This window comes from Centrocercus urophasianus, unplaced genomic scaffold (genome assembly GCF_019232065.1).
Source record: "Centrocercus urophasianus isolate 14NV4802_14NV808 unplaced genomic scaffold, USGS_Curo_1.0 seq_10, whole genome shotgun sequence".
NCBI classification, from domain to species: domain Eukaryota; kingdom Metazoa; phylum Chordata; class Aves; order Galliformes; family Phasianidae; genus Centrocercus; species Centrocercus urophasianus.
In genome coordinates, this window is record NW_024884142.1 from 88,730,045 (window position 1) to 88,755,993 (window position 25,949).

The 25,949-nt window shown below is 41.0% G+C and overlaps 1 protein-coding gene across 11 annotated transcripts in view; it reads left to right on the forward strand.

Annotated features, from left to right (window-relative positions):
- The window catches only part of BMP2 (bone morphogenetic protein 2), a 237,078-nt gene that overhangs the window by 112,044 nt on the left and 99,085 nt on the right, over positions 1–25,949 (forward strand). The gene's annotated exons all lie outside the window — the stretch shown is intronic.

Sequence of the window (25,949 nt, forward strand, 5' to 3'; positions counted from 1 at the left end):
ATGTCATTTGGATGTCTTCACATCGTGTGAGTGCTTGGAGTACTGTCACAACGTTTTAGCATGCAAGCCTTGCTGTTCCTGCAGTTTAAAAATGAAAGGTCCAGTTCCAGCTTGTTTGGGCTGCGGCAGGTTAAGCAGCTCTCCCTGAGCAAGTCTTCCCTTGCTGTCTTTCCCATTCCAGCCCTGCATACTGTGCTTGTTCCTGGTCCTGGGACAGTACAAGGTTTCTGTTTTAGTTTATTGTATTAAACTGATTAAGATTTCTGCCTCTGCCCATTTGTGCATTTAAGTGTCATTTCTGTGGGCCAACGAGTGAAAGAGTGATTTCAAAGAAAAAAAAAAAAAAACCAAGGAATTTTTTAAAAATATCCCAATCTATTAGCTAGCTTCCATGGAAAGAGGAAAAATATTACTACTTTTTAAAAAAGTTTTACTCTCTGTTGATATTCCTTTGTAGCATATCTGGAGAGACTGTAGTTTTAGGAGCCATCTCCAAGCTTTATTTATAAGAGAAATAGCAGAAGAGTTGCACACATTACCCATAAACAGGCTTCCAGGACTTCAAACTGATTTCTGTTCTGTTTACTCCACAGCTAAAACAAAAATGAAAGTCTCTAATGTCAGTCAGCTGATGACTTGGTCTCACTTACTGTGCTTGGATGTGGACAGCAGGATGAGAGGGTACAGAGCAGTGCGTTGGACTTGTGCCTGCTGCTCTCAGAGCCATGACCCAAAAGGATGACCTTAACAGAGGCAAACTTCCCCGTGCCTCCGTTTCCCTGTGTGTAAGAAGTTAGTTATGATCCTAATTTTTTTTTTTTTTTTTTTTTTGAAAGCATTTCCACCCCTGCTGCTGAAAAGAGCCAGATGCTCTGTGATTGACCCAGGTGCATGGGATAAAAGCAGGCTGCCTTGGAGGAACAGGCTGCTTTCGTCAGGGAGCGCTGAGAGCTGGTGCTGCTGGAGGTACACGACTGTCTGAAGTGTTTACATCCTGGACTTCTGAAGTAATATCTGTAGGCCATCACTTTGGGTTGAAAATTGATTTTATTAGGTGAAAATGAAAATGAGCTGAAGAAATGAACTGCAAGCCACATTGCTGCACTTACAAAGTGCGTTCCCCAGCCTTACATGCCCGGATGTAATGAATGCACAGAGACCACCTACTTTGAATGCTCCTCTGATTTTTCCACTTTCTTTAAAGTCTAATAATATTGGTGATGCAGGATGAAAGCAATTGTGAAAAGTGAAAAAGTCCTTGTTTGCCTATCCTGTCATCTGGGGTCTGTTTCACTGAAGCTGAAAATGAAGGTAACTTGCCTTAATGCTACAGGACAGCTTTTAGTCTAATTGAACCATGCATTGGCAAGTACCCCGTATTGAGCCTTCGGTCTGGGGTTAATCCCTTTTATTGGCCTGGGTGTGGGTTATCATCCCTTCTTATCAAACAAGGATCCCTTTCTTCTTGCTGAGGATCAGAACTAAAAGCCAGTTGAGAAAGAAATGACAGATGCAAAGCACTAAGTTTCCCCCATCTTTAAGCACCTCATGCACCCACCAGGTGCTGTGTGCCATGCACCCTCCAGCTTGCAGGGCTTGAGTGCCTCTTACTGCTGGGTAGTTCTCTCCCTTCCTCCCCTTTTACCTGTGATTTTTTTTGTAGCAGCAGCTTCAAAATATATAGACTTAGTTCATTTGTTTTGCCCAGCATTCTGTGATCAGTATGTCAGATGAAATTTATAGGCAGTTGAGCAGCATTTAATATTTGAACACCTGCTTCAACCTCCTCCTCTGGCACAGCTGTGTGAGCAGAGGTGTGTGTTACCGAGAGTGACTGGGTGGAGGTAAGACTTCTCTGGGGAAAATAAAGATGGCTTTAGGGAAAAAATGATAAGCAGTCCTTTGGAGAGAGGCAGCAACTCAGACTCCAGGATCACCTTTGTCCTTTCTGACCTTAAACTCTAGGAATCCACTCAAATCATCTTGGCCAAGAATCCCCTGTGTTTCTAGGGAACGGTTTTACCGTGATTGTGATCGTAAGTCACGGAGAAGTACATAAAAGGACATACGCTGCCTATTTTAACTGCAGTCAAAAAGCTTAAAATGAATGATTATGACGTGTCCATGAAGACTGTTCTGTACACACTTCTCGTTTATCCCATGTTGGCTTTTGAAAGTCACTTATTGTGATGCTCTATTCTTTGAATACAGTTTAAAACTACCAAAAAAAAAAATATCCCACTTTGTTTCCCTCCCTCTTTGGTGCCTGTCTTGGCCTTTGGAAGAAGCTTCTGTGATGGAATGAATATCTGAACAGGTTTTATGACAATGACAGGAGGAAAAATCTTTTATGGGTTGGAATGGTCTAACAGAAACAAAATAAAAGCTTTCTAAAGGCCTGAAGCCTTCATGGTTTCGCATTTTCCTCCAGAACATCTGGTCTGTGACTCCCAGAAACAGGATCCTGAGCAAGATGGAATGTGGACTTGATCTCATTTGGCATTTTGGTTTCCCCTCACACAGTCCAAGCTCCAGCAGTCAACAACAATTTGAGGTGTGTGAGAAGAGTACGACCCAGCAAAATTTGGATGCTCTGGAATGTTCAGCCAAAAATTCTTCCCGTCATCAGTTGCATTGCCTTCGCAACACTTTTCAAGCAATTTCTTTCAGGGTGCCTGCAGGAAGAGCTTTAATTCCCTCTGTATTGTTCTCTGGAAGAAGCATAGTGTAACTGGGATTGCTTTTTCTCATACAGAACAACACAATGCCTGCTAGCCTGGTTATCCAAAATATAGCTTTATTGTTGGGGAAAGACCTTAATGAGGAAGAAAAAAAAACTATTTAATAAAGTGCATCAAGTGCCCTTGGGAAAAATTAGCACACAATGACTTCTTGTGCCGCCAATTGAAACAGCAGATTGGTGTAGTGATAGGCTTCACAGGAAATATTAAAAAAGCACAGATGGCTCAAGTTTACATGTTTACAATGGAGTTGGAACAGCAGCTAAAACCTTCCAGCATAGTATAATTTACTACAAGGTCATAGACCTAGTAGTTGAGAATGAACCTGAAGACTATTGTAAACACACTATTAGGGTTTGTAGAGGTTTAATCCCAGCATTTTTCATTCTTTTCTGCAATATGATATTTGAAGCAGCAGGCTGCAGCGTTAGTGAGAAGAGCTACTTCAAGCGTGGAAAAATGCGACATTCTGCTGGTGTGTGTGGGGCTGAGCTGTTTCAGGAGCTGGAAGAGCATTGTGTAATTGCTACTGTTACTATGTAATTAGAAGCTTTTTGGCACTAAGCTGTGATTCAGTTTGCAGTGTGATTAAGAGACATACTGAAAACTGTAACTAGAAATGAGCTGCTTCAGCAATTATGGGAGTCTCTGCTGTGGGTGTAGAAGCAGTGGTTCGCAACAACCTGAGCAAGGCTGGCTGGTGGCAGAGATTCCCCTGGGCTCTGCTGTGAGCTTCCTTTAGGGCCTGGGTTTAACAGGGATGTTTGCTTATTTAGGTACCTGGAAGAAATGCTGATGTTCACGTTTTTAAAAGTTTGGTGGTGGGATCTATATATGTAGCTATGGTTTAGAGCAAGGCACTTGACAGAGATACTTTGAGCTTCCCAGGTATACTTTTCATCATCTATGGCTTCTTTTTGTTCAGACTGTCAGCTCTTCAGGACAGGAACAGTAGCATCCAAAACCCAAACAGAAGATGGGTTTTAATAATGTCTGTTACAGGTTATAGCATGAGGTAATAGCATGGGGTCACTGAACAGATGGGTGAGCAGCCCCTACTTGCAGAGGACTAACTGCATTTGGTGATAGTTAACCTTATAGCATTTGAATTTTGTGTTTTGTTTCCTATGGAAGTTAGCAGCCTGGATTAATGGAGCATCTCCTTAACTTAATGACAGTTTAATGTGGAACCATTTTCTGGCTCCATTGCAGATTGAACTATTTTGTTTACTTAAAATAATCCCTAACCTGTGGAGATGGTTCTAGCAGTGCTTCTGGCTCAGGCAATGAGCATAAGTCTGAAGCTGTAGAAAGCCCTGAACAAGTACGTAATGAAATCTAGCTCATTTATTTCCCTTTGTGAAGGGGGATTTTTTTAGAGCATGATGCAAAGCACCTTGGTATTATCTCCTTCCATCAAAAAGGCGAACTGGGACACAGCGATGAAGTGATTTGCCAGACATGCATTACAGTTTGCACATCAACAATAAGTTACAGATTTCTCAGTCAAACATTCTATCCTTTGGACCACAACTACTGGATTGCACTCAGTGGGTTCTCATCAGCTGCATCTAAATGTCGCCAATTCAAGCTGTCAGCCTGGGAGCAGCTTTTTTTCCTCCTTGCGTGTGTTCATGTAAATTTGGACAGCATTAGTTTCATTTAACAAGCTCTTGTAGTATCATTGAAATCACTTGATAGTTAAATCATGTTAAATTAAAACTGACTGCTGCTGCCATGTCATCAAATCAGCAATACAATAGGTCCATTATTAACTGAATATTTACTTTGCAGAAGATTATCTTCCTCATTATATAGTTGACTTCACCTGGGATTGTTAGAATAGGTGAGTTGAAGCTGGGGTTCTTGGCTAATCTGGTGCTGATCTACATGGCAATATCTCCATGTGAATTTTACCAAATGAAACCTACGTGACTCACGGTACAAAAATCTCAACCAATAACATGAGCTCATTAAGCACAAATCAATCACTATAGTGACTAACATCACAACATGTCAAGGAGCAGCACTACAAAAAACAGGAAATCTGGGTGAAAGTGCCCATCGCGTGTAACTTTTCAAGCAGAGCTTGTTGCTGGAGATGCTGAAGGGCTAGAGCAGATGGTGAGGGCTGTTCCAGGACAGGATCCATGATGAGTTAAGTGATTTTTGGACAAACTTGCATTTTATTTACTTGGCAATCTCTTCGCACCCCTTGCAGTATGGGCCGGAAGCCTGGTAGTGAGTCTTAAGATATCTGGAGTTATTTTAATCTCTCTGTCTCTACTGGTGACTGTGCATACCTGCCATATACCATATCGCAGTGTGAAAATACCTATGTATCTATATGCAGGAGGAAGAAGTGAAGTATAATGTGTGGTTGCCCTTACCCAAATCAGAAGGAAGAAGCAGTCCAGCTTCCTCAAAACTAAGGTCAAGAGCCAAACACCCTCTGATGATTAGTTTTCTTTAAACAGCTAAGGCTAATCTGTGGTGATGTTGAGCACGCACAAAAGCAAGACTGTAGGATCGTGCTCAGCATTGCTTTGGCCTTGTGCAGCCTTTCTGGGCCTGCCTTCAGCTTGTTCTGGGAATGCTGCCAACCAAAATTCCCAATTCCCTGTGTGAGTAGCTTTTGAAACATCTCAGACTAATCTGCAGGGTCTACTATGCCACCATTGCGATTAATGATCCTCTGTGAATCCTGAATTCAGGAGGCATTTCAAGATGAGCATCTCATAGTTGAACAGGTTTTCTGTGGATGCTCATTGTCCTGGCTGTGAGAACTGCAGGGCATGTGCTGAAGAATGCTGTAAGATGGAGGTGGACACGTTTTGTGTCCTAGGTCAGCATCATCAACCCTGATAATTTTGGTGACTTTGTTTTGCACATCAGTTCAGTGCCACAGAATATCATGAGCTTCAGATAATCTGCACAGGCTTTATTTAGTCTGTATGTGTGGGTGTATGAGAGAGGAGATTGAAGGCCTGTTGTGATTCTCCTACTCGCTTCTGACCTGGGGATAGAAAGGTTTAATACCAAATTCATGTTGTGCTGTCCCATGTGTGGCAGCATGTCTTGTGTATCTCAGCGAGTCATTTCCCCAAGCAGTTTGAGCTTGGTTAACAGTGACTACTGTTCATCCCATGTTGGCAGTCTGAGAGCTTCCACGCTGATGAACGCACTCCTAATAACCACAAGGGAAGGAATACAGAGAAATGATTTCTGTTCTCCATTGTGGAGAACAATATATCTCCTATTAATTGCAGTGGGATCTAGGCTGGATTGTGCTGTGGCTGCTGTTAATCACTTATGAATTGGTATGTCTGACAATAATGCAGTCTACTAGATCTTCATCTTCTTTATACGCATAATGAGCATGTATATTTATACACAGGCACAGAGTTATGTAAGTTCATAACCTTCTTTTGCTTGTTAGCAGTAGCTTTGGTTTGTAGAAAGGATAGCATTGTATTGGACCCCATCAGGCACTCGATGTGTATGTTTGTACGGGCCAGGGTTCCACACAGTGTAAATCAGTGATAGCCCTTAAGTTCAGTGATGAATATCGGTTGAGGGTAGACTGCTGCTATTTACAGCACAAACCCTGCTATGTTTTATGTTTTGATAAAAACCTGAAATAAATTATAGGGAAAAAAAATGTTAAAACTCCTCAGCTTAGGGACTTCTTAAGCAGAAAATGCCAATGTTAAAAACGCTTTAATTTCTGAGAAGAAAGTGTAACAGGAACCTCTGGGACGTAGAACAGACTTCAGTGAATTCAAACGAGAAGTAACTTATTGTTAAAATATAATGTTAGTTAGGGGGAGGTGCAGCAAACCACCAAGGGAAGCAGTGGTCTCTGTGTTTCCTCTTTAAGAATGAATTATTTTTTTGGGAAAATGTTTTCAATCCAGACTAAGTTAGCAGAATTCATGTAGAAAAACTGGCCTTTGTTAAACAAAAGATTGGGACTAGATGATCTAGATCATCTCTTCTGGCCTTTAACCCTGTGAGTCTTACTTTGCGTTTACATAAATCCCAGCACGATGAATTCTTGAACTCTGCTGTTGTCTTTGTGGTGTAATTACTAGTAATTGCAAAAATACACCGTAATAAATTTGGGAAGTGAAAGTTTGTCTCCATGCCTAAGAATGCAGAATTTATTTATTTATTTATTTATTTTTTTACTTAGATGTGTTAACTACCTTACATATTTTATATGTGGCCCAAGACAATTTCTCTTCACTCAGTGTGGCCCAGGCAAGCCAGAAGGTTGGACATCCACAGTCCTACAACTGTAGCATGGGTGTGGAGATGTTGGTTCCCTCACGGTATTGGCATATGCAGCCATAAGTTTGGTAATTAAGGCTTTTCTACTGGGGCTTAAACTTCCAATGCTCCTCTTAGCATAAAATTCCTCTGTGACATGAGAGATATTAATACTGCAAATCCTGTAAAAAGTAAGGGAGATGCTCTTGTCTGCCACATCTATGAACGTTGCTTACTGTGTTGAGCAGAAGTGATGTCTCAAGGTGTGTCTGTGCAATAAATGTGAAAATAGAAGTGTAAAAAGAGGGACTTAAACCTTTCACAACCCTTAATGCTTGCGGAGAGTATCTGTCTGAAAATCAGGAATCATCTAATTGTAGAATCAGTAAGAGTAAATACATTGTGTTGGGAAAGGAGAGGACTTTTTATTTCTGTTTTATTCAACTGAGCCAAACACCTTATTGGCTTCAGTGATTTTATATGGTGGGTGGAACTGCTCCAGTGCACGTTAAGGGTTGGTGCTGGTAGTCTACAGTACCTATGAGTTTCTGAGTGCTTTCTAAAGCAGTTTTGGTACCTTCCCCATCTGGGTGCTGATTCTTGCACCCACATTTTGTGCCAAGATGTTGAAAAATCACCTTGAATGCTTGATGATAAGAAAATGTCATCTGTTGTTCTTTCCCTGGCTTGCACTGCATTTATATTACCTCACTAGATTAAATTTCAGAACTTTCTTCAGAAGAAGTCACATTAAATTGCCTCAAGAGACTGGAAAATTCAAGAACGAATATCTACCAAAATGGTATAATGCGAAGACACCATCTGTGGCTCAGGAAATTCACAAATCACAGTTCTACAGATGGTGAGAGAGTATTGTGGCTGAATATCACTGCATGTGTACCTTGATTATTTTACTGTTCTCTGGGTACCAGAGTCAGTAGTTAAGGTGGAATCAAAGGTTAGATGGACTTTTCCTTGGATTTGTTACATTGTTCTTATGCAGAAATCTGATTTACCGAAGTTGAGTATGAGTGGACACTCTTGGTACAATTTGCCAATGCATACTTGTATATCGATGGTGATGGTGGTGCTGTGGACATCATTTTTATTTTTATGATCTCCCACTGAGGTCCATAGCAGGTACTGTACAAGTCTCTGCAACCACCGGCGTTAAGCCAAAGGGTGTGGTTTTCCTCTTTATTTGAAGATTTGAGAGGAGAAGTGCTTGCACTACTAAATCTCTAAGACTGTCGTAAATCTTTCTTTCCTAAGAGCCAAGGCAGATGTACAATGGGAAAGGAAAACAAATGAAAACAGGAGTGAAGGGATTTGCCCACTGTCAGAAAGCAGTTTTTGACACAGCTAAGCACAGAATTCAAGTTTCTTAAGCGTTAACCTGCTATCCAGTGCACTGGGCAATTCTTTCCCTCACACCCATCTCTTCATGAAGATGTTACTGTCAAACAAAAACATTTTAAAACTTTGATTCAAATATTTCCTCTCTGCAAGCACCTTTTGATGAATCAGGATAGTAAGCTGTTATTTCCCTAAATCTGCATGTTCTGGCAATTGCACAATGAAAGACAATAGTTTAGGACAAGTAGTTGCAGTGATTTCTGTTCTCGACCACTTTTCATCACTCTGATTATCAGAGATGGTCTCTTTAACCCTGCCTCAGCTGCTGAATATTCCCCGCTCTTCATAGCAGTGTTCATAGCTTGCTGAACCTTCTTTGAAGGCATAATTGAGTTAAATCACATATAAATTCTACCTGACACGGTATCTGTTTCAAGGTAAAGCAATATACACTTGACAAAATCATTGAGTCATTAGCTGGTGCTGGAGAAGAGGAAGTATTTCAATCAAAGCTTACAAGCGTTTTTTGCCTTACGTTAGGTTTTTTGACAAGACCCCAAGGGGCTGACTTTTGTCTTGGTAGTGTCAGGTACATCACACGGTACTCAGAAGTTAAGATGAAAAATTCACTCCTAAAGAAAAGTTTATCAGAAATCAGAGATGTGATGGGATCTATGGAATTGGAGGCATTTAGCATAGGTAAGCAGTGTATAGCTTCGGGGGAGAAGACCTTGGTCCACACACACTGACCACGTACCTTAGAAATAGATTGTAGTTTCTTCAGTAATTTGCAAGAGTGACTAGCCTTCAGACCTGTAGTGAGGAAAGTGTATTTCTACTGTTACTTCATAAGTCATTTAAAGCTATTTGATAGCCTGCTGTGAACATCTAAGTAACAATAGGGGACAATTGTTCCCTGGTGATTCTACTATGAAACCAGTAACTCCTCTTTATAATTGAACATATTTAAAAAAGAGTCATTTATGAAGATGTCATCAGAGGGTTTGCCAACAAATCGCTGTTTCTGTGTGTAGGGTTTCTGCAGGTCAGAACCTGTATTTCTGTGTACAGTACAGTGCTGAGCCCTCTGGCGGCGTTTAGCAAACAAAGAAATGCAGTGCAGACTCTTTGTAGCAGTCAGCCAAATTCATCTTTGGTATAATGGCCTTGAGGCTGTTAGGGATGTATTGGGAATGAATTGTCCCTCTTAAAGAGAAGTGAAAACCTACCCTTCTCTTGCGCCTGAAAGCCCCTGGGTGTGCTATTTCTGTAAAACGCAAACGATAGTGGGGTGTAGAAAAGCTGTGGTGAGGGACAGAAGACAGGCCAATTGTTCCCCTTCTCTTAATAATGTTCCATGCTCAGTACTTCTTCAAATATAAAGAAGCTTTATAGTTGTCATGCAGCTGTCATACAGTTGGTCTGAAGTCACTTCTTAATCTTGAACGTTGGATCTGCTGTCATTGTTTCACTCTCTCAGAGCAAAACCACCCTTCTTCTTGGTAAGATACAGTAAGTAATCCTCATCTGATCTTATCTGGGAGCACTTTCCTACCTCTTTTTCTGTCTTATGATGCACAGCGAATGTAAGCGTGACTGCTAGAGATCAGTATGTGCAAGTATCAGTGTGTTATCATACAGTGGAGTCTCTACGTGCTGCTGCTTATAGACTTATGTGTTTGTGATAGAGGTAAATGAAGGTTGAAAAAGGGGAAATGGTAGGCGGGGGCATGCTGATGAGAGATGGTTTAAAAAAAACCCCACAAACCTCCATTGATGTTTCTTACACGCAGCTTTGTGTTGAGGTTGCAGATTTGGAAGCTTGACTGCTCATAATATTGGATACTTCTGTCAAATAAGGGCAAGAAGATTTATCTTAAAGGGCCTGTGTTGTGTAGCTGCCTCCAGGAATCAAAGGATGATAATCTGTGCTCCCTGAGTGTCCACTGCAATGCTTATCATAGTGGGGTCTGGTCCCTGAATGGGCTTAGAGCATCTCTGTTTTTTAGCAGCTCCGTCAGTAAAATCTGTCTTCTCAGTGCCACCTTTCAATGTAGTTACCAAGAATTTGGGTTATATTCCAGGGAAGCTGTTGATGTGAGACACCTCTGTGCACCTGTCCACTTAGAAGGTTGATCTTTATATTGGTCTTAACTTCAGGAAGTGGCTGTTACTAATGATTTATTGAGTGCTGACAACCTGTTATTTTCTGTCCAAAATACGTCCTCCCAACCAAGACTGTGTACTGAGTAAGGCAGACAGTGCCCTATAAATCACGATCAAATACAGTCATGCTGCAGTGATTCAATATGTGATTCATTTAAGATTGGAGGGGAGGAGGAGAGATGGGAAAAGATGGGATAAAAGCACTTTCCTGAAGAATGCTAAGTGTAGATCACAGATTATTTTCAATTAGGTTTGCTGGCGTGCAGCTTCTGCATGCAGGCAGGAACTGGTAGTCATGTGAACTGTCAGCTTTATTCATGGGAGCAATGCTTAGATGTCCTTCTTGGGAGCTACTTAAAAAACAGTTCTGTTTATCTGTAAAGGAAAAAATTATAGATGTTGCTCTGCTTTTCAGCCCTTAGGTTACATCTATTTTCACCAAGTTCTTGCTAAGCATTTGTTCTTGAATCAAAAGATACTTTCGATTGATGAAAGCAATTAAACAATTTGGAGATAGTTGTCTGTGTCAGGTCTGTCTTCAAGGATTTTGGTGTCTCAGAAATTCTACACTGAGAGGTTTCTGATGTGTGTCAAAGAATTCAAACTCAGATTCTGGGGCAGGGTGTGTGTGTATGTGTAATGACACAGGAAAGGAAGTCTGCCTTTCAGTTTTGCTGTCTGAAGAGGTGTTCAGAAGGCTCTGCAGCTTTTGTCAGATTTGCTTTCTTGTGTGAATGACTTAAAAGTTCAAAGGGACTGCTATACAGACCTACGTGTGAGATACTACTCTCCCTTGGGGGTGTCAACCATCAGTTTTTGTGGATGATGTCTGAGTTATTTTGGCAAGTACAGAAGAAGTCAGTGGGATTGCTGTGAAAATAAAAGCATAACAGAGGGAATGGAAGGTTTGTGAGCTGGCCCCTGGTTGTGTTCTGGGAAGACTTTAACTCTGAAGCGTCCTATTTTGGACAGACATGGAAACAAGGTGCAAAATTATCAAAGGGGCTGCTTTCCTATGGAAGCGCTATTTTTCTAGAGAGTGGGCTTCCTTTGCATTCTGTGCTGGGATAGGCACTGGAGGTCAAGTTTGTTAAAGCATCTACATGACTTGGGAGTCTATGGGTTTGGGATGATGTATGGTAGTCTGGTTAAAACTGGACTGGTGTGTGAGATAGTGACACATTCATTTCCTGCCTGGGCTGGAGTGCCTGTTGCCTCTGTCATCACCAGGCAGTGAGGCAGTGCATTGCTACATCTCCAGAGATACGGCTAAGCAACCTTTCTGGACTCAGGACTTTGGGTCTAGGAACAACTCTTTGCTTTTTGACTGTGTGGGTGCCTTGCAGGTAATCTGCTAACGTGCTTGGCTGGACAAATGGAGCTCTGCCTGCTGGACAGGTTCTGTAAAGGAATCTGCATCCATGCTTCTGTTTGGATCATGGCTGAGCTTTTGAAGTGGATCTTTGTACCACTGCACTTCAGTTAACTTCATAGAGTGGTCCTGAATAGCTTTTGGATGACACTGGGCCACAAGCTGTGCAGATGACACACTCCAAATGCTGAAGGGCGCTCTGCTCATGGGTTAGGGTTTGGGCTAGAATAGAACTTATCACTGCTTTTCTGTAGATTCTCTTGTATTATTCCACAGTATTTGCTAAAGCAATATTAGCCTTACACAAATTGTATGGATGGCTCTTGGATGTGATATACCCTAATGCCTGGGGTACTTTTCAAAATACATTATATTTTCAAATGTATTCCAAACCAACATCATCTGTCACAGACTGTGAGAAGTCTTCACAAAACCAGAAGGAAACAAGAAAATTTTCAAACTCTGCTTTGTTAAATCAGGGCGCGGGCTTGAATTATTTGGAGATGCTGAATTTGCCTCTCACCTCTTCTGCACTGCACTTGGTATTTTATACCAGCGCACATGTGGCAGTTCTCAGATTACCAAGCCCCAGCTGCAGCATGTGTCCCTGGGCTTGCAGAGTTATGCTGAATTTGAGCTGATATCAAGGAGTTTGTTGTAGAGAAATTTTTCCTTGGGGGACACAAGACACCATCTAAACAGGACAACATGTCAACACCTTGCCTTGATCCCAGATCTCTGCACCACCTGAGACTGATAGGTTCGTTTCTCCTCAGGAGGGCAGAAAGGTTTTAGGGGAGGGCACCTGTACTGTGAACCTGCAGCCCTTGAAGAGAATTAGGGTCATTTTAGCAAGAGGCTTTCACAAATAGATGAAGGTCCAGCTAACGCATCACAGATCTATGTCAGAGTCATCTCTATATTTACATCAGGAATTTTACCAAGCTTCACGTTGGCATTTTGTGCAAAAGGTGTTGGCCATCTGCTCAACTGGATGGACCAGAAACCCTAGTACAAAGATGTCTCAAGATTTTCAGCAAGGGGGAGGGCTTCTTTAAATTGAAGGCACCAAGAAGAACTCAGAAATGGGTAGTTTTCATCTGAGAGTCACTGGCTCGTGTCAGCTTGGTTTCCTCTCTCAGTTTCGAAAACTTCCTGCTAATGATTTCTAACATCCCATCATACGCTGCAGCAAACCAGTGAAGGGTTAGTTGCTACTTGTATTCTTAACTAGACATACAGCGCGTATCAACATATCTCAGACCTTAATTAGACATCTTGTCAATTCCCAGTACTCCATATATTTGTCAATATTTGTCAATATATTCTCACTAGGCTTTGAACTTATGGTTTAATTGGGTTTTATTAGAAGCTACGTGGTGGTCTGACAGAAAATGCAAGTTAAACTGTTGAGGGTTTTGTATAAACACACTCACATCTGTGTAAGGCTCTCATTCAAATTGTCATCCTCTTCTGTACAAGCCAATATCATTATTTTTTCTAGTGAACTGGAGAAAGGAATGCATTGTTTTTCTTAGTCAAAGTATATTTAGAATAAATAATTTGAGTGCTGCTGGTTTTGTGCCTGAAGGCAATGACCATTAGAAAACCATGTGATCTGTTTGTAGTCAGCAGTCTCAAGATATACTTCACGGACCAGTTTTTGTCTTTTGAAGACCTGCTCAGGCATGGAGACAGATGGCCCAGCCCATCCATAACCCCAAGAGCATGAGGCAGCTTGTGTTGTAGAGTGCTGCTGGTGTTAGTACTTAACTGACTGAATAGTCATGAGTAGCCCTGGACACCTTAGTGTGGTCAGGTCCCTGCATGGACACGAGGTGGGGCATGTTTGGAAGCACGTCATGTTCTTATCCTTTTGCACAACTGTTTCTTCCTCCTGCTGTGGATATGCCCTACAGCACTGTCTGTGAAGCAGATAGCAGGCAGTTCAAGTCGGACCGTTCCCTTTGCTTTTACCAGCCCTTCCCACATATGCTTTGCGTGTGGGAACACGAGGGGAGATGTTTGGGGGTGGGAGAAGGGGTGGATCAGTGAAAAGTGCTACTAAAATACGTCCTGTACAAGAGAAATACTTCACCTAGACAAGGAGGGGAAAGGAGGGAGCTAGATATATCACTGCTAATAAATTAAACAATGCACTGGAATGTTCCTGGGCAGGGAGCATGACTGCCCGCCCTGGTGAACTGTTAGAACAGTCCCTGGTGAGGTTTTGGCATGCACCAACCAGTGTTGCCCCAGGTAGTCTTTCAGTGTGATTTGGCAGCAGACGTTCTTGGGACCATCCTCCATCGACTGTTTGCATGCAGCCTCCCTGTTTTGAAGGTTAAGAGTGTTTACTGGCGGAGGCTTAGGCCGCTCTGTGCCAGCTGGCCTCCATGCCTAGGAATGTTCCCAAGCACACTTAATTTACTTGTGTAGATATAACCTAATGTTAACAGTTATCATCTCCCTGAATCTCACATCACTGTGCTGAACTCATACTGTGCTGCTTGTACACATGCTTTTTTCAGTGATGCCTTCTGCTGCGTAGGGCATTAAGCCTTCACATATAAAATCCAGGCAAGGTGTCTTTACTGCAAAGCAGCTGGCATCAACTTTGTTTCAGATACGCTGCTACTGTAAGGGCTCACCTCTTCCTCCATAGAATTCCTTTCAGTTCATCAGCAGTTTAGGTTACCGTGCCACTTTTAGTTATTTACTTCACGTCGAATTTACTTTGTCATTGTTGTTTTGTAATGGAGGAATCCCAACCCAAATGAATTAAGTAGGAAATTCTCTCTGATTCTGTAGGGATAGGATGTTGCTGAAGTTTCCTATATCCATCATGCATTACTAGTTATTTTTTATTTTTGTTGTATTTCTTGTTTGCTTCCTACTTATTTTCTTCCCATATTTCTCAGCCTTTTTAGTCCCATTGTATTATTTTTCTTCCTTTTTTTTTTTTTTGTTGTTGTTGTTGTTGTTGTTTGTTGTTTACTGTTTTATTCTTCCATGCATCACTAATCATTTCATTGTGTAAAAGGTCTTTGGCATATTTGTGATGTCGTAGCTGAAAATGGTTTTGCAGTCATCATTTAGGTCAGCACAGATCACAAAAAACAACAGTTCTATTGGAAAAACATAAGTTTTGCATGGCATGTTTTCCTCTTGGATTGATAACAGTAAGCCGTATTCTTGGGTGCCTAGATGGTATGATTTCTTCATTAGTGATCTGGAAGAGAATAAAATATATTTTAGGATTGGCACGTGCTTTATATTCAGAGACCAGGGCGATTAGTACCTACTTCAATGGTATGGTATCAAATTTAGGAGAAAGCTGTAAACATAGAGCTAATACAGTCACCAGATTTTGTGATGTGAGAGCAGTGGTGCGTGTTCTTTATCAGGTGTCCACACTTATTCTTTGCTGGAGATCTCAGTCTCTAAGCCAAGTCAAGCCAGGTAATTTGGTTCATTGTACTTTGATTTTATTTTTTGTAACCTGCATAATGATTCACAGGTAGATAGTGCTGTGGGTTGCCACTTCCTAAAAATGCAGAGAGAGCTGTAATGAAAAATACTTATACTAAAGATTACTAGCTTTGTTTTGCATTTTTAGCTTAGAATACAGCAGTTTCTGCTTGAGACAATACTGATATCTGGCATACAGTTCCTATAAATAATTCTGGCTTTGATATTTAATGACATTATTTCATCACATGTGTTTATACTCAGTCACTGAAATGCTTGCTGTGGCTCTCTTTTCATGTGTACTGCAAACAGGCTTATTTCAAGAAATCTGCATTGTTTTACCTGGGGGTTTCTCCAAGGCTGTACTGACTAGTGTGCTTTCTTCTAAAAGATTGTATTTATTGAAGCTTTTGGCTCTAAATACAAGACAAAAGAAAAACAAATGTTCTATAGACTTGCATCAAAGAGCAGAAGTTAGTAAACTACATTTTATTAAAACTAAGCAGGTACAGGGTGTGATGGCAAGCTCCTTGGACAGAGAGCTACCACCTTATCATCCCATAAGCCAAATCTGTTAGAGCAGTCATATCCCTATATCCTCCCTCTTGATTTATTTTGTCTAGTTAGAAAATAATCACATGGACTTTTATTCACAGAAGAACAGCTCTAAATGATGCAGGTGACTAATAGGTAAATAAATGATCTGGAGTGATTCTGCAGTAGATAAAGAAGCAAGTAGTCCCCCAGTGTCTTTAATGCTGTTATTTCTGTTCATGGCAGGCAACTCTATTTAAAGGTAAAGCTGTTTTTTCACTGGGTGCTGAACATCTGAAATGCTTATGTTATTAGAAACTTGGGGGAGCAGTTTCATTTGGATCCAAAATGATGGGAGTTCAGAACAGATGCATTATCCTTGTTTTAATTTTTTTTTGTACATTCCATCATGACACATATCTGTAGATAATCCATTTTGATCCAATCTCCTTGTAGGCTTTGGTGGATACACCTCAGTAAAGACAGAAGCAGTTAAAAAAGCACGTTGCAATGCGTATCTCCCATTTCTTCCCATAATTTCTTAAGAAGTTATTCTCTGGACTACCAGCTTCATGGCCAAATTAGCCAGTGCTTTTAGAAGAAAAGGCTAATGGCCTGAAGGAAAGTTTTATGGCTTAATGAAATAGTAAGAAAACAAATACTAAATTCTTAATGAAAGAATGAAAAAAATGAAAAGCACGAAGTAATCAGTACTTCATGGTCTCTGAATTCTTTTCTCTTGCCTTGTAGAAAGTACGTGTTCTGCAGTAGCTGAACCGATCCTACTGAAACTAGTGGCAAATCCTTTACCCAGTGTAGTGGTGCAGGATCAGGGATTTGGAAGGAATGCAGGAAAAGGAGTGGATAGGTCCTACCGAGACAGAAATCCAGCCTTCTGCTGTCGTCATGGGTCCTGCACTGTAAAATCATCAACTTTTCAAACCTCCATCACTGATTGTTGGAATTCTCTGTCCAAACAGCTCCCCAGGCTGTTCTGGTGACTCATCTTCTAATCGTTCTGCCCAAATTCTTTCATGGCTGTAGATGCTGCTTTTTTCTTGAGCCAATATTCTCCTTTACTTTGAATGAATCTTCTCTCTGCTGTGCGTTGCTCTGACATACGTGGTGACGGCAGCTATATTCCCTCTGCATTTCCTTTGGCAGCCATAACAGCCAAACTGATTTAGTGATCTGCCATGGGACAGGGCTGTGATCATACTAGAAACTTCACCCTGTCCCAGGTATGTTACATATTACCAGGACCAGAAAATGACTTAAGGTGCCAATGTTAGTGCCATTTTGGACATCAGTTCCAACAAACTATTTGTGTCAGTAAGGGAGAAGTGAACTATGATGTCCCACCAATATCAAACCAGACCCATTAGCAGCAGATTTCTTTAGATAACTTTTGTGTCTGGCACTAAAATTTCTGGGGAAACCCTGCATTACAGGCATTGTGAAGCACACTGCTGCTACACGTGAGTGCGTCTCCCAGCTAGCAATAAGGATGATGTGAGTCACATAACTGACGTGGGGTCTGGGATCTGATTTGAGTGGAATCTATGAGTGGATGGGTAATTTCTGTGGTTTCTGGTCTCTGTATTTCAGTGCGTTCAGTTTTTCATCACTGATGTCACCTTTCTCTGTGTTTTCAAGATAATTATGATTCCTTTATAAGGTTTGTAAAGTCTTCAAGGCAAGGTCTGCTGGTTTCTGTGGCCAAAATCACTGAGCACAAAAGAATCATGACAGCCAAAGGTTTCTCAGAGAACTGCAATGTAAATAGCTGTCACTAGATGAGCACTTTCGAAGGAGCCATTTTCAAATGACTTCATGGTTTTGCTAGCTAAGTAGCACTGCACCTAGGCAGGCTCAGCATAAATCAAAATCTCTCAACCTCAGTATGTTTGAGCTAAGATTTTACTGACGGAAATTTTCATGGAACACATTTTCTTGTGGGAATTTAATTTTCTACATTTAAAGCTGTATTTCTTGCAGATGAAGTGAGTGTACTTGTTCATTGTGAGGATGACAATACAGCCAATGAATTGCATATGCCTGAGTAAACTCTAAACACACCAACTCAACATGGAACATAAATCTAAATGTCTTGCACATGCTATGCAAATTCAGGAGTCTTCAATAGGGCCCTTTTTCACCAAGGAGCTGATTCCAGAAAAGTCTGAAAAAGTAGTGGAATAACTTTAACATTATTAACCCACATAAAGACCCCTGAATATAGTACAAAATCACTCGTGTTGATATTGGCTCCCCCCCGGAAAGAAAAAGAGATCAAAGTTTTTTTTTCCCCTGAAAATATTAGCCTTGAGTTTGTTTTCAGATCTTTAATGTAAAATTGCATTTGCTTTCTGTGTTTTGAAGACTGAGGCATTATTGTTACTTCAGTTCAGTAAGCCTTTTATAATCAGTTCATCTACTCACATTTATTTAGCTACTTCTGAATTTTCCCTACAGAAATGGAGGGACTTTTTAAACATGGAAATATCTTGAAGAATTGCACCCTTATGATTATTCATTGACTTATTTTATAAGGTTAGAACCCCGTAAAATATTTAGACGTAATTTAATTGGTAAACTAACACTGGATTGGAATGATTTGTCTGTTTTCTCTTCCAACATATTGTATTTTTATTGCATTGTAATATTGGATTGTTCAAATAAACAAGAAGAGAACACTCATTTCAACCGTAGCAGAACTAAACCTGTTTAAAAAAAAAAAAAAAACAAACACCTGAAAAAGATTACATATCTTTTAACGTTACGATTTCAAAATGCTGCCTTTATACCATGTCTTAATAGGACATATATTTTAACATGTGCAGAATGAAAGTCACCAAGTAACCTCCTGCAACATCTCTTGAGTTTCTGCTTTGGATCTTGCTTCACCAGGGACCACACTGACTCTGGGATTTTGAACAGCCTTGGAGATGTGCTGTAGCTGACTAATGCACTACAGCTTAGCATATTGTTAACTTCACAGGCAGGCCCTTAACATGAGGCAAAGGGAAATAAAAACAACCCAGAACTTTTCAAGTTCTGTAGTTCTACTTTCTACCTTCTCTACCTGCCAGGATTGACCTTTCTCATAAAATGCTGGCAAAATGAGGATATAGATTCGAAGCAGCCTGGACCCCAAGTGAGGGTATGCTTTTGTTCACCTCTGCTAAGAAGAAATGCAGTAAGTTATCCTGGCTCCCCTGAGATTTATGAAACAGCTAGAAAAACACTGGGCAGTCCATTTTTCATGTGGCTTGAGAACTGAGGGCAAGCAGCTCTGTCCAACCTTTGACTGTTCCTGCCTAACAGAATGAAAATAGCTAATGTGGAGGCAATGACAAGAGTCAAGGTTCTTTCTTTCCTTCAAAATTAAGACCATCTCCTGAAATCATGATGTTAGGAGGGAGATCTTGCCTGATCAAGGAATGTAGCACAAAATGAGTTCCTTACGCTAGGATGTTAATTGCTGTTGAAAATATTTATGAAGGGATTTCTTTAATGAAGTGATTTGTTAGTCCTAAGTAACTGCTTTATCTCATCAATTCCACAGCACAGGAAATCTACTGTGAAAGTTTGGTCCCAGCAAAGTATGCTTGGCTTGAGGAAAAGAATCACACTTCGGAAAAAAGGAATAATGGAATGTTAAGTTAGTAATGTCTTTTGCAGCTTATTTGTAGTTTGATCTTTCTGTGCTGTGAAATGATTTTAGAATTTAAATTCTGAGGTTGAATTTGTGCCTTTGCTTGGATAGTTTAAAGTGTTTCTTGTGCTTGTTTCTTATACAGAAGAATAATATTACAATAGATGGTTTACATTTAACTGCCAAAAGCCTGACTGCTGGGAGGAGGACATTCTGGCAAGCGTGCAAATAGTATTAAGACTGACTGGCTTCCTTGATTCTCCAGGAAAACACAGCTTACTTCTCCCAGGTCTTCCATCCAGGAAAGCAATTATGTTTGTGTTACCTTGACTTTTATAGTCCTGTTCGTATGCTCAGGGGTTAGGTAAATGTTCATCTGCTTGGCTGGATTGGAGTTATACAGTCATATCTTTTAAGATGGACACAAGAACTTGGATCTCAACTGAACCTGCCAACATGCATTGACCTCTGTGCTGTGTTAGCCATCCATTTCAATGGCTGGCCAGCTAGATAAGGAGAAGCCTGAAGGGAACTAGGATACAGATTGAACACTCACTGTTGTACTGGGTTGCAGGAGAAACAGACCTTATTGGGTCCATGGCAGGAGAGCCACATCCTCTGGGATGGTGCTGGTGAGTCTCTCCATGAAATTGTTTCTTCTCACAGATATCCCTAAATTTCAGCATGCTTAAGCAGATTGGATGAGCTACCTACCGTGTGAAAGGGAAGCTGATTTCCAGAGGAATTGAATTATTTGCAAAGGGTCGGGAATGGTGGAGCTGAACACTGAACAGAAGTTTCTTGAAACCATGCCAGTACTTCAGCCACAAGGACACTGTTCCTTCAGAGCACATTTTCCTTTGACTGTAGCAGCTTTTGCAACTGTCTGGTTTTGTAGAACAGATCCAACGCTCACTGAAGTCAGCAGGAGTCTACTTACTGACTTCCAGTGGACTTTGGGTCAGACTCCATTAGATGCTGTTTTATACTCTAGAAAGTTCTGTTCCTTAATACTCCCTTTACCTGTCCCAGCCATGTATTAAGGAATCTGCTTGAGTTTTGAGTTGTTTATTTTACCTCGTAAGGACTCCTGGCAAGTGTTTGGAAACAGTGATAGAAAACAAAATTATTGCTCCCATCTCCTCACTGGAAATTTCTGCTCCTTCAGAGCACAGCTACATAAACAGCTGATTTGGCGTTTAGCACAAGGAAGGAGCGGAAACGCCTGGCAGGTGGTGGGAATGAGTTATTGGAGGTGATGGGGGCAGGGCCACAGGCTCCGAGCAGAGCTAGTGCTGGTGGAAGAAGCTGTGCTGGATCCTGAATCCCTGGCTTGTATAGCGGCAGTCTCTTTGAAGGGATGGGAACTATCAGAAGCGGGTGGGGAGGAATCTCTTCAAGTGCTAATAAAATGCTAAAAGTAACGTGATTGCTGATAACCCGCTTAGTGCTTAACAGCTGCATGCGAAGATTTCCTTTAGTTCCCCAGGGTTGCTACTATTCACTGCCATCTCCCCGGACTCAAAAAGTGATGGATGAAAATTCACTGCTTTTTTTTTTTTTTTTCTCTTTTTTTTTATGTTCCCGTATTTTCCCATGTGGAAAATAGATTTGTCTCTACACAGGAAGGATTCAGTTATTCTCTCTGTGAAGTCAGTGGTTAAGCTACCTGTGGCTTCTGTGGTCTGGTTTCACAATTTTCTTTGCAAGGAAGGGACAAGGCTGAGCAGAGCTATATGCAAAACTGATGCGCAGCAAAGCCTACCAAAACTGTAGCTGCTTTTCTGTTTATTTCATTTGACTTTTGATATTACCTAAAGACCACTTGAACAGTACTTCAGATGAGGTCAACCACAGTAGTGTTACTATCTTGATTTAAACTTGATTTAAGCTAATATACATGGGCTTGAAATGTTCTCTCAGCAGGTCCTCTGCTTGTTTACTGATAGCACTGAGGACCCCCCAGAGTCTGGATTCATTCCAGTTTTCGTTTGATCATTAGAGAACTGCTTATCTTAAGTCCTTCTGTGGCTGTAGGATCCCTTTTTTGGTGGAGAATTGGTGGAGAAAAATAGTTAGTTCTAGAAAACAATTCAGAATTTAGGTGGGATGAAAGCACTTACAGTCTTCGTGGTGCTGTAGTCTGTTTCACTGTCTAATGGGATAGTTCACTGCAGGTTAATTCCTAATTTAAGCAGTTTGAAGTGCCTTGAAGTTAGGTGAGATGGATCCGTGGGCTGGTGAGCAGTGATTTCTTGTGGACCTCGCTAAACTTTCATGGAGCTGCTTAAATACAGATATGTTGTTTAATAAGGAAATGAGAAACCTGTGGGAAAACAAAGAATATCAATAATCTCAAGTACTTACATCTGGCAATAAAGTTTTTGGAAAAAAAAATCAGTACAGCAGCTTGTTGCCTTTGAAACTTATTGCTATTAAAATGTTCAACATGAAGTTTCTATTTTTAAAATAGCAGTTGAAAGAAATGCCCAAGATTAATAAGAAACTAAATTGAAACCATGTTAGTTCATAGGTAATGCAGTCAAACATTGAGTTAATGGGGAAGCATTTGCGGGGAGAGCTGTGTGCGCACTCTGGTTTGTAGCGCTGCTTGTTTGTTTTTTATTTTGTCTTTCTTAGAAAGCAGAAGGGGGTAGAAATACCAGCCTGTTAAATATTTTATTTCCTTTTTTAGGCTGTTGTTCAGTCCAGTTTATTAGGCTTTCTGAAACAGCATGCTATGATAAGTTAAGACATCGTTTACCACCCCGATACACAGGGAATTGCTAACTTAAACCATTCTATAGCAGAGCCGGACAACAGACCTGCCCAAAAAAGCCTCTAGGACACATGAGAAGATGTAGCAATTATGTGGATACAGATGGAAAGGAGATTTGAGCACAGTGCCATTTACCTGGTAGGGAGAAGGTACCTGACCCAGGCAACCAAGAGAGCTGTCTGTCTCTATTGCCATCAGAGCTGATGCTGTTTAGAACAGGCATCTCTCTTTCATCTGCCTCCCTCTCCCTGAAAAAAACAACCAGAAGAAAGGTGTTGCTCCTCTATGGAAGAGTTTGCAAAAGTAGTTACAGATAGATGTCTTTTTCCAAGATAACCACAGCTTTGTGGTTATCTAAATATTATATCTTAATAATATCTTAATCATCTTAATAACAGTAATTACTAGCTCAGAGGATGGGATAGATTCATGTACTTGCTATTAGATGAAAAGAATGAGCTTGAGCAGGAGTAGGAGAAGTAGAGTGTTGGTTAGTTGGTCCCTGGAGAATACTTTGGTTTCCTTGGCACTGTGACCATTCGCACCATGTAAAGATCTGGCCCACTGACTGAGTTTGGATGATTCATGCCAGCTGCAAGAGCTGTCTCGTATGGTTTTTATTTTCTCTCAGATTATTATTATCATTATTATTTATTTTAAGTCCAAAAGGAACTGACTGTGTGGTAATACTAGCAAAATGAGCACTGGAGGACCTTATTAACAGCCTGAAGGAGAATATGCGGATAGTTATTTGCTTCGTGAATTGTTAGCAGAAGCAGTGAATGTTACCAGCCTGCACTGCGTGGAGCTGAGTATGGAATAACCTGCAGTGAATAAACTACAGAGCAAGGAGTGTATATTTACTTAAGAGAGATGTCTATAAAATATTGTAGTCATAAATGTATTTATGTACATTTATACGTGTATTATTTCCCTGTACTAATACTTGAATGTGGGGTTTGTATTTCATTATGAGTTTGATTCAAAATGTACCTTTACGGGGTTGAATTAACATGAGGTATGAAGGCCTCATCAACAGCATACTGAAGATGGCAGGATGCTTTCCAATAGCTGTGGTTTGTTTTAGTGAAGTGCCCCATGTTACTCATTGTGTTCCTAAAGTCCACTAGGGAGGTTCCTGCCTTGCCATGTTGCCACCAGGGTGTAAGGCAAGGGGAACCGAGAAGCAGACTTGCCCATGCAGTGAGGTGACAAACATAAGAAAACCAAGAACTTGATGAGACAGGAGGACAGGATAAAGCCAGGGCAGTTTCTGCTGCATGATGTGTTAAGGCAGCGCTCAGGCAACTCTAGCAGTGACCTTAGCATCCTTCCATGCCAAAATGACCTCTAGAAGTGCTTTGCAAGACTAGGTTTCTGGCTTACTGCTCTTGAAATGTTTGATTTTCAGCTGTGTGTTGCATTTGTTGTAGAAGCTTTAGGTCTTATGTTTGTGCTCACAATTGATGTTTGATGAACCCTGTTATTTAGGTAGTGCCGCCTAGGTTTGGTGATGGGGGAGGATACAGACAGTGATAAAAGAACATTGGGGAAAGCCACAGGGTGTCTGGGGAGAGACCTGCTAGTCTTTAACAACACAACATGAAAAATTTCCAGCTTAGTGTTAGCATTGTTCTGCTTTTGTAAATAAACAAGTTATGTAAGTTGAAAGGCCTCAATGAATTAAGCCCTGCAAAAAGCCCATGTGAACAACAGGAAGACGGGCATGAACTGTCTGATGATAGCATTCCTAATTAAATCTTATTTTGTATGTGTGTGTCCCAAGTTGTTTGATATTAAAAAGCAAACAAATAACCCTCACAATTTTGAATGTTAGCTCCCGTTTTTTCTCATTATTTTCACAGATGCTGAGCTATTTTTTTGAGCACTTTAGTATCCCAGAGTAGTCATCTATGTGTTACATGCCGTTGGTGGCATTGGTTGGAAAGTAGAGCTTTGTTGAAACTAAGTTTCAGAATGAGTTTGCAAACCCCATCAGCGTGTGAGAGGCAGCAGTTCAGCACTCACAGTGAAGCTGGTATTCCGAGAAGTTCTACTTTGGAAGCATCAAAACATTTTGATTATGAAATGTGAAAATGTGACACCTGATAGTTCTGATTTTATATTATCACAGGGTATAATAATACTGAGTAAGGTATAACAGTGTATGCATGTGGTATATATTAACATTTTTTTAATGTAATATGTATGTATGAGTTGAAACAATGAAATATGGCAATACTGTGAGAATAAAAATATATGAGTCAAGATTAACTCGGGCAAAATATTTAGCTGAAGTCAGTTTCTGTAAAACAATTTGGTACTGAAAAAAAGGTGTTTATTATATAAAACTAATGCACCAAGCTGCTCCTAACTTTCAAATGAGTTTCATTATTATAAGTGAAACCAGTGATGCCCAACAATTTCCATTGTAGTAGCCTCTAATGTTGTTAAACTTTTACCATGCATGCTGAAATCATACATGCTGAGATCTGCTTCAGGCTAAATTATTTGGAAATGATCAGCAGAAACTGTTCAGTATTTCTGAGCATAAGGAAGAATACATTATTTTCCTTACAGAAAATACATTGCAGCTGTTTCAGAGGGGAGCCTTAGGGAGAAATACTGTGGGATAGACTTTTGGCCTCCCTTGTGAGTGTCTGCCCTGATTTGGCCACAGAGTGAGCTTGTTTGATGCCCATACTGACATGTTCTCAGTGTTGGAGCTCAACTAAACCTGTTGGCCCAAGGAAGGTTGAGTGGAAGCAGGGATTGGGATCTGCTGTGTCCCTCCAGCAGCTTGGGGAAGAAGAGCTGTCCAAACATATCGAAAACATCTGTACTGGGCAGGCAGGTAGTAGTGCCTGAACTGCTGGCTTTGCCAGGAGTCTTGTGGAGTGCCATCAGCAAGTAGAAAGAAAAGCACCTTCTGAAAGGCTGTGTGTCCGTCTCAGGAGCAGCAGACACAAGTGCTTTCTCATTCAGCCCTTGTTCTGCCTCCTGGTGCTGGTGGGAGAAGAGAAACTGGGAACTGGCAGCATCCAGCAGAAGGCAGATACGGGCAGGAAAGTGCCGGTGTTTGGGGAAAAGCTGTTACTTGTTGCAAGTGTCACTGTTTTGCTAAATTGGATGTGAACTGTCACCCGTTTCTCCTTCAACGCACATCCTTGTCCCATTAACCGTGTTGTTTTTTTCAATCGCTTTGTTAAATATATAGGCAAAGTTTGGAAGAGAACAGCAGCTGTAGGTACCTGCAGTTCTTGCTGATCTCGTTAGTCCTTTTTAGCAAGGGGAGATCAGCTAGTCTGTAGCAAAGCAAGTTTGCTCTGTGGGACATCAGCCATTCCTTCTGTTCTGCTCCAAACCTCCAGTCCAGGTCTTAATGCAGACTTGCATCATGGCCATGTCCTTGTTGGCAGAGAGCAGCCTATGGTGCCAGATGTGGTGGAGCAGTGGAAACGTTGTGAACACAAAGAAGGTAGATTTTGTGGCTCTGAGAGCCAAATGGTTGGCCAGAAGTAAGGCTTCATTAGAGGCATGGCTGAAGAACGCTTTCTCTAATGACAGGTCTGCTGGCTGACATGCAGATGCTCTTTTGAA